Below are 10143 nucleotides of genomic sequence, written 5' to 3' on the forward strand. Positions count from 1 at the left end.
ATTTTCAGAGAGATCACCGCTCCCCAGGACCGAGCAAACGCCAAACGTAGGTCGGCATCACGTATTGTTCTTCCAGGCGTTGTGCGAGAAGTCTTGGTTATTAGGCTAGTCATTTGAAATTCCTTTAATTTTTCACAACAATTAATTAAAAAATTAAAACACGTGGCCTTGGCTCAGTGACGAGGTTGCGACAAACACATATACTTTTACATTTGACTTTTCGGGCTTGCTTTTATCTTAATTTTAGCACTGTAATTACTGGTTTAAATACGTTTTAATTGACTTCACTAGCCTAATAACCAAGACCTCTCGCACAACGCCTGGAAGAACAATACGTGATGCCGACCTACGTTGTTGTCTGCTCGGTCTACTCAATGAATTCAGTTGATTGATATGATCTAATCTATCATATGTGGCAAGAAAACTCCAGTCACACGGAATCAGTCTTAGTAGTTAAAGTTGTTATTTTCAGGAACATTTGGCTTCTCATAAGTGTACGAGAACGAACCAGTGGGTCCAGGAAGCAGTTATTCACCAGGATCCAGTTATATTTTTCAAAGACAGTGGGTCTCACCCATGTCTTAGCGTGAGGACCTTAGGATATCCAGGCTCTAGGAGTCCTGTATCCAAGCACTCCAGGGAATACCTCCACGACTTATTTCAACATATATATTATCAATTTCATGAGTTGAAATTTTTTTTAATCAATTTAAAAATTATTACATACATACAGATTACAATTACACAACAAATTAATTAAAATACAGTATTACTAATTTGTCATAGAAGCATGAACATTAAATTAAATTAGATTGTAACTTACACTAAATGGTTTTAATCAATTTCCAACAACACCAAATGTTGTCAACTGAGTGGCTGATTCAAAAAATGATCGTAGAATATTGACATACCATCGTCTATAAAGTCCTGCAGATCCTGCTTTTTTCAAAGAGATTTGAAAATAGCTCATTCACTTGCATGGCCATGTTGGTAATCAACAACTAACATTTCTGCAGTTGATCGAGATTGGATTTGAGTTTTTACCAAATAAAATGGACTTCCTGCAACAGCTCCTACAAATCCTGCTATTCCACTTATATTAATATAGTTTCTACTACGTTTGTTTGACCATCATCATTGGAAGTTAGACCATATGTTTAGCGAAATTGTAAGATCCTAATTTGATTACATTTCGGACAATTCAAAAAGCCATTATTGATACAACTCCTGATTCAATCTTAGTTAGTCCTTCATTCACAGCAATTATGTAACTAGCATGAAATGTGGTGTTGAAGTCTTACTTTTATTACATTAATAAGATTGGTAATTATGCCAGCACCTACTGCTGCTCAAGCTCCTATTCCAAACTCAGCCCAAATCTTAAAGTATATTTTATATTGCAATACATTAGCTGATTAAAAACTACTCAAACTTGTTTCATCATGCATCATTTTTTTCAACAACATAAACATAATTAATTCAAATGAGTGGATATTTGTCACGCAAAATTTCAAAAAAAAAAAAATATATATTGAGATGTTCTGGCGGAAAAATGGATTCGCGCCAGAAAAAAATGGAAGAATTCATAATCTATTGATTTCTATCTCTTTCTTTCTTATAAGTATCTCGGAGATCTTGTTCAACCGGGGTACTCAGAGTCGATAATCCCTGTAGAGTACTATTACTACTTCCTAGTACTGTACGTACGTATATTCGCATTTACTTACTTTTCGCAACTTCTAAAGGTGAGATTTCGACTTAAATATTGCGAAGCGGAAGTTATGAATACGAATGACTTGTAATGTTAATTTTTTGATTTTCTAGAACCAAATAACGAGAAGACCGCGATAGTGTAAAATTACCCTTTTCCTGATTAATTTAAAGAATTGCATTATCTTTTACCATTTGTCACTATTTTACAATCATATGTTTCGGTATGTTTTCTATTATCCATTTTCACTATTTTCATATTTTTATATCACTTAATATTATTTTCTCTTCTATTTTGTTTAGTATGGTATGTATTTTTGTTCTACAAAGGTATCAACATGTAAACCATATGCTTAACCTTAAAGACTTTAAGTTCCTCTTTTCATCCTAGCCTTTCGACCAATCGACAGGGATGAGGAGATCTTCGATAGAAAAAGTAAAAATGTGTGATTTATGTAAAAACAATAACAAAATTTATTAAATAAAAACTATTGAAAAGTTATAACAACAACTTAAACTTTAAAAACAGATGATTTCTTTTACTCTGGTCAAGATGAATTATAATTAATTAATCATTAGTCGATGCTCCAGTCAGCGCAATATTTACTTTTACTCGCGAATTAATTTAAATATCAATTGAAAAATAATTTGACGATCAAATAAACTTCATACAAAAATTTACAAACTTTGAAATATTATCAATATAATGTTCAAGACAAAACAAGACTTACAATTTCAAGAGATGTTCCACGACGATCTGATCTCGATCTTACTTTTTCGACAACTGACTGGTGCATCAAACTTTACGTATTTATTTAGTCGAATGTGGTATAATTAGAAGTCCTTTGCAATAAAATATCTAAAAAATGATTTCCTCAACTATTCTTCGAAACCCTTTCTCTTTTAACGAAGTCTTAGAAAAATTCGAAGAAAAATAACTTGAGTAATAATTGTTAACCTCAATCCTTAAGTTTTTAGCTATTTTTTTTTGGCTACTCTTAATATATATTTAAAATAATTATGTGAAATAAGTAAAATACATTAAGACATTACAAGTATTTATATTGAATTACACTGATTTATTTCCTTCAAGGTTTCTTCCTGTCCTTTATTATTATTGAAATTTATATCTTTTATATGACCGCAAAAATGAGAAATTTCATTGTTTTTTTCGTTGACCAATTTCTTTTTTTTTTCTAGTTCGATATTAATAATTATAGAAATATTGGAATAATTTCTCTAATTTTTATTTAATTTGAATGTCAAAATTATTTTGCTAACAATAAATTTTATTAACTTTATTTACAAATTTTCTCTTATATTTCAGCTGTTATTTTATAATAATAATAGTAATGTTAATAGTTTTATAAAAAAAATAATGGGAAATTATGACCGCTTTTATGACGCACGTGTACAAACGTGAGCGCGCATGCGTTGAACCTTTGTCATCACTAAGCTGTATGGTGACTTGAAAAAATTTATCAAGTTTTCTGTAATATATCTATCAATTCTATAAATAATGTAAATTAAACAATTGAATTAGATTCGCCAATCAATTTCAAGAAAAAAGTCTCGACTCACGGAGCTCTCTGTCGATTATTGATAATTTAATTTTGATTGTAAAATATGGGTCTTCAATCGCCTTTGTGCTTGGAGTGAGAGAGAAAGTCGAATTTTACTGTGTCGCAATAGAAAAATTTTAGGTCAACAAGTAAAATGTATGTTTTATCCTCTTAAAAATTCTATCAATTATTCGTTGTCCAAAAACATTATCGTGCCAAACAATAAAAATTATTAGCTAAACTAAAATTTTCTTAGTGAAACTTATAATTTTGCATTTAAATTCTTATAAAAATTACTAAACTGACAAAATACGTCCAATCTATAGTGCTAGACTATAATTTTCATTTTGCATTTTTCTCTGTGTACTTAAGTATAGCTACAAACAAGAATTGTTATGAAATTTTAAAAATCTTTTATAATATAAATGCAAACATACAACGTCGCATCCAATAATATTTGCAGAAAATTTCTATATTTAGCGTTTTTTACTTACTCATGAATTGATTGGTGTGTGGGCTTTTAGTTCACTTTAAATTCAATTCATTCCTATAGTATGCCTTCATAAAATTTTTGGTACGGTCTTCATGGACGTCAAAAACGGAGAACCCTGATGATGTTACTTGTTTCAACCAAAACTTTTTAAAAATACATAAAAAAGGCATTCAACAATTTTCCAAAGTTTTTTATTGCTTCTCTTTCAATCTTTGATGTAAAATTATAAACCGTTCGGGTGTGTATGTCTATTTTTCTTGATGCTGATTAATCAAAATATACGTGCATTCTTTAGGATTTCCCGATATTACGAAATTCAATCTTATATAAATAAATATTATACGAACTTTATAATCACATTAATAAACAATGCAAGTTACATGTATGTTTATTTAAATAAAAATGATAAAATCGTGATACATTACTTGTACAAAGTGTAATTAGCAATGCCCGCTAATAATTTGTGGATAAACTGATTTGATTCCATTATGTATAGCTTTTTCATGATCTGAAATATACGTTTGTTGTAGTGAATGTTGGGAATTTACCATGATTGAAAAATTTTACTATAACAAGCTGTAAATTTGTTATCCATTAAAACCAACATGATTGGGACTACCTGTAAAAGTAATTACACAGACAATTTTTATTTTCATTGTTTACTGGTAATTATAATTTTTTGTCAGACAATATATTATTTTTGGTGTATAAGGTCCTTGACATGCTCAGAAAACTTCAATCAAATTTTATTAGTGATATGGTTGATAATTTTACATAATCTTTTAGAGCAAATGAGATCATATGATAAAAACTGTTTTACTGAATAAATGAGCAAAATTAGAGACTTTTGTTTCATACAAACTGAATAGGCAATTGAGAATTTCAAGAATGTTTTACAGAAATAAAGATTTTTACTGTGAAAAGAAAAAGTCTTACAGGAGTCAGTGAAGAGAGATTATGTTGTTACAGGTTAAATTTGAATGTTTTGGAGTGTAATACTCACACTGGCTTAACATAAGATTATGAGTTCTTTAGGGTTTCACACAATCGTTTAGCATATAAAGACATGAGAAAATATAAAAATATAAGGTGTAACTGGTAACTTCTTAGCATAGTATTGATTAATATTAAAAACAATCATAAACACAAGGCTTCAAATGACAACAAAGTGTGTAATGAATAGAAGAAAAAAATAACGATCGAATTTTTTGATATTATGCTAAAAAATCGAGCAACCTTTAAAACGGAACGGAAGATGGTGTTGCCATGAAAAAACGCTCATCACTTCATTTTTCATGCCAATATTACGTTGAACGCGTTTTATTATCTCCCGTTTCGTTGGAGAAGTTGCTATTCATTGATTGTCGTTCGGCTTTATAAGACTTTATTTTTTACTGTATTTGCGGGGCTAACGATCTATTATCAAAGTAAAAATGAAAATTCAAGAAAAGTGTACATGTTATATACAATTAAAGAAAGATATACAGAAGTACGAAATTAAGAAAAACATTGAATTTATAGAGATTAATACAAAAAATTGAACAATTGTTATATCAATAATAAATGCGTAAATATGATTCTGTAAAAAAAAGAAATATGATTGTATAAAATATGATTCTTTAAAAAAAATGTTTTTCAGGCATTCCAAAAGAGTTCCATTCTAAAAATGTTCCGTTGGAGAATTTATTTAATTTTATATTTAATCTTCTTCACGTATAAGACTAGTATGCCACTCACTTTAACTTTACGGTTGCGAATAAACATTTATCTGAGTACAACAAATTTCAATTGAACATAGTTTTCATTCATTTTTCAAATATCACCTTTACATTTAATACCTATTTCTTCTACTAAATGACAGTTTATGGCTCCATGCATATTGAGTGTATATTGTTTTCTTGGATTGCAGTTCATTGAAATTAAAGAAACAAAATCTAGATCTTTTTAAACTGTCAGCTCGTAGTAGAAAAAGATATTAAGTGTAGAGGTGATATTGTAAAAAATGATAATAATTATATGATAAAAGTAAATCATATTAATGGATAAAGCAAGAACATATTTTTATAATCAGATAATTTTCATAGTTTGAAATGTTATTAAATGTAACCGAATAATATTAAGGAGGAGCTTACTGAAGTACCAAACTACTAACAACGGATATATTGCAATCTTTAGCAATTAATTATACTTTTTATAATAAAATTCAATAACAAATTAAGAATTGAGCATACAAAGTTTTTATCTAGCCGTCTCGAACCTGCTAGAAGGATTCGGGTGCGTAACACACTTACTTGCATAACCCATGTGGCGTGAAAACTCAACAGTGCACATACACACCACACACACTAGTAATAGACGAGTAATACTATTGACTCGTATGATGCAATGTACAATAATAATTAGGTGAAGCCAGCACAGAAAAACTCAGCTTACGATATCCCACGTTGGGTCAACTTGGAGAGATCTGTTTGGCTTCAGCGATGACAAGATGGCTGCTGCATAACTATTAGCTGCCGTTAAAATCTATAGTACTTGATTTGGAGCACCACACAGCTTCCACTCAGACTGCCAGAGAATACAATTGAAGACCACACGTCTTCGGACAATAATAAGCCGACGGACCCCGTCGGATGAACCAGCAGACAATGTCGAGCAAATGGCTATGACTGATTATTCTGCTCAAAACGGCGCAAATAGCATCAGCTGACACTGTCACAGCACTGCTGACTGACTCCATTCTACTCGTGTAGTCTAATGACTGACTGCCTCGCATCGGCGATTTTGTACCTAGTGTGATCCCGATAAATGGCTAATAAAATCTATTAATGAACGTGATTAGAAGATTTTATAGCCTTGACTTTTATAGTCCAATTGTGCATATTTTAAAGTGGTTTATTTATTTCAATATTTGTCCCTACGCCGAAGTATTTAATTAATTCATTGTTTTATTAATTTTATTTAAAGTCATGAGGCATTCAAGTTGGGAGGCTGTAGTGGAACAGAGGACCAGAAGCAACGTGTCACCCTGCAGCTTTCCCATGCTGGGAGATGTCCTAGCCCTAAGAGTTGTAGTCACGAAGCTGTTGCCAGTAAAATGGGACTCCAAGAAGAAGATGGAAGTATGAAAGAGGTTGTTTTTGAGTTTAGATAAAAAGTTTCGGAATTAGGATTAAGTTAGTGCACATTAGTTTAAGTAACCCCTCGATATGAAAATCTAGGAGAAGTCACGTGAAGATAACCACCAATAGAAAATGTGATTCGACAAATGGAAGACGTTTTGAAGTAGAGGGAGAAGAGAAAGAAGAAAAGAAAGAAATTGAAGAACGAGATTTTGAAAATATTTTTGGAAGTCGATTGTGGACTGAGCTCCTAGTTAGTCGATGGCATGTTGTGCCCATGGAGAATCAAGTATTATCATCTTGTTGAGAGAGAAGAGCAGAGAAGACTCCAGTAAGCAGAATGAAGATCAGAAAACGATCTCCAATTTAAATTGAAGGACGTCCAAGACTACCAGGACCGAGTTTGACAAAAGCTACAGTATCGAAAGCTCTCTGCAGAATTATTGAGTTATTGAGAATGGATTTGTGATGTGTTAAGAGGTAAATTTGTAGTTAGTTAAAATTATTTTGTTGAATAAAAGAAAATCCGTGAGGCTTGGTTTTTGGAGTTTCAGTTGATTCATTTTGGAGATTGTGATAGCACAACTGATTATTTGATATAGAAATTTGTGATGGTGTTTTGAGTTCTAGTAATTGTTAAGAAAACCTAATTGAGAAAAATTATTATAATAAAGTTGAGAGTTAAAAGAATACGTTGAACTTGTTAGTTTATTTCTGGTAATCATTTGGTCTCTTATTTCAATCATTTCTTATGTTTGATTTTATTTTGTTGGCCGGACACGACCCCTCTCCACAACCTACATAACTGAGGGCCAGGACATGCCCTATTCAGGGGGATCCTGATTTTTAAAGAACTATCTTAGTTAAGTTAGATATAAGTTTGAAATTTAGTTTTAAGTATTGAGATTTTTAGATATTGTGTGGATTTTGATTTAGTTAGTAAGTTTGAGTTTAGATTTAAGTTCGAATTAGTTGTAAGTTATACCAGTTTAGTTGTTCTGGTGAATAAAAATAACTTGGCGCCCTAGGTAAAGTAGTATTAGTCTCCTAGGGATGGTTCTAATTAGGATTCCACCTGAAGAAAGATGCGTTATAGAGTATGCCCTTGTATGGGGGCAGAAAATAAACGTTACAATATATATATATATATATATATATATATATATAATTTTAAGAGTAAAATAATATGTGTTAAATTTATGAAAACAAAATTTCAGGCCACTATTATTTCCATTTATCGAATATTTATTTGCGAACTGAATTTTCACATTATTTAATTATCAAAAGAAAACATTGGCATTAAGAATTCTTAACAAAACGATTTTCATACTCAAATATCACTGTTTAAGTTGATTTAACTAACATAAGGAAAAAAAAAAAAATTACAAGTAATTTAACTTGAAAAAATGCACAGCATTTCAATTAGCTTTGATTATGTTTAACATTTAATACAATGTTTTTCTTATATCCAACGCTTTTCACACTCTTTTATTTATTGCTTTCTAACAATGTTTAGGAACACTACATATAAATTTATAATCTCAATTTTCATTTCTTTGTAGTTGCTTTCGTCTATTATGTATGAACGACTTCAGTTGTTCTGGCTTACGACTGAATAAGACCTGATTCTCATAAATTGCAGTTTCACATTGATTCAAAGAAGGTACTTTCCTCATATTTTTGAAATTCCCAAAATATGATATTACGGCTTTTTCTTCTGATGCACTCCATCTCCGTTTTTTTTCCTTTTTTACGATGCGCTATAAAGAAAGTAATCACTACTATTTACAACAATTCATTTATTCAATTTCTAATTATTATAGGCTAGAAATACGATCAATCATCATTTCTTATACACTGAGAAATTGACTTTGTCCAGATTGAAAACTAATTGTACTCAAATGTTAACTAGTTAGCATCATCAGAACTTTTACTCATTGCACGACCTCTTTTTTATTAGATCGTTTTTTATTTTTTGAAGAAACATTCTTACTTCCTATATTAAATACATTATCCTGAGTAGAAGTACTTGGTTAAAGCTCAAGTAATGAAGAATTTGCATTACAAGTTTGACGTGTGCTATCTCTGCGGGAATTCTCATCATCTTTATCACCACTGCTGTCACTTTTTTCATCTTCACTTTTATCTCCTCTTCTATCTTCATCATTACCATCCATTGCAGCGACAAGTCATCGAGATACATTAGTCATTTCTTCCACTGGGACGTAAATTCTGTAAAATTTACGATGGACATCTGTGTGATGTCCCATGAAGTTTGCTAAATTATTTACTTGTGTATCTTCAGCATCTAACATGGCTGTGAAAGTTGCAACATGCTTGCATAAAGTAGTCCCACGTAGAGAACTAGGCACTACGGCTTCACATTCATTCGAATAACGTCTCATAAGAAGGCATGATCTTAGCATAAGCAATAGTTTCTTTCGATGAATATGTCAGTAATTTTTTATTGATATTTGTATCAAATTCCTGCTTTATTTTATAATGATCTATTTTTAATCTTTCCAGTTCTCCAGGCCTTCGCCTGTTAAAAATCTAAACTAAAATCAACGTAACTTGATTAAGTAACAGCCAAGCGTTTGAATTGAATTTCCAATTTAATATATCAAGAATAGTAGAAATTTATTATTTATTTTATGATTTCGTCAATTGAATTAGTTTTAAAACGTTAGTAAATATGTAATCAACAATGTGCTTTTCTTAAATGATAAAAAAACTAGTTGTATGCTAAATACGAATTATTGATAAAAAAAATGTCGATGAAATGAAAAGAAAAATCGAAAATATACAAATTTCTGTTACCTCTCAGAATATCAAAACATCAACTGCTATACAGAATTTATCAAAAAACTCGAATAATATTTTGATAATCAATATACTCAGTTTTCTTGTTCCAGTTAACAATATAGATGTCAACAGTAGAGACATAGAAAATAGTTTTAGGTTAAAAAAAACCATTACCATTAGATTCAGACTTATAGGAATTACTAACAATACCATTACCAATTTTATAGGAGTCATTGATTGCCGGAAAACCTTCAGATTATGTTTCAATGTTTGGTTGGACATTGATGATGAATCGACCTTCATCTATAATAAAGCACCATTCACTAGCCAAAACTTACATTTTTTTTATATGTTGTCAAATAATGATTAACCAAACAAAAAACAATGACTTGATAATATCACTAATTTTTTTTTTTTCTCAATAATAGAGCTATCTAAATGTTGTTTATCAACT

The 10143-nt window shown here is 30.6% G+C and overlaps 1 pseudogene; it reads right to left on the reverse strand.

Annotated features, from left to right (window-relative positions):
• Window positions 1-802: 802 nt before the first annotated feature.
• Window positions 803-9061, reverse strand: LOC118069976 (solute carrier family 25 member 35-like; annotated as a pseudogene).
• Between the last annotated feature and the right edge of the window lie 1082 nt (window positions 9062-10143).

Source organism: Chelonus insularis, unplaced genomic scaffold (genome assembly GCF_013357705.1).
Source record: "Chelonus insularis isolate UGA/USDA-ARS -01 unplaced genomic scaffold, ASM1335770v1 contig_49_pilon, whole genome shotgun sequence".
Classification (NCBI taxonomy): domain Eukaryota; kingdom Metazoa; phylum Arthropoda; class Insecta; order Hymenoptera; family Braconidae; genus Chelonus; species Chelonus insularis.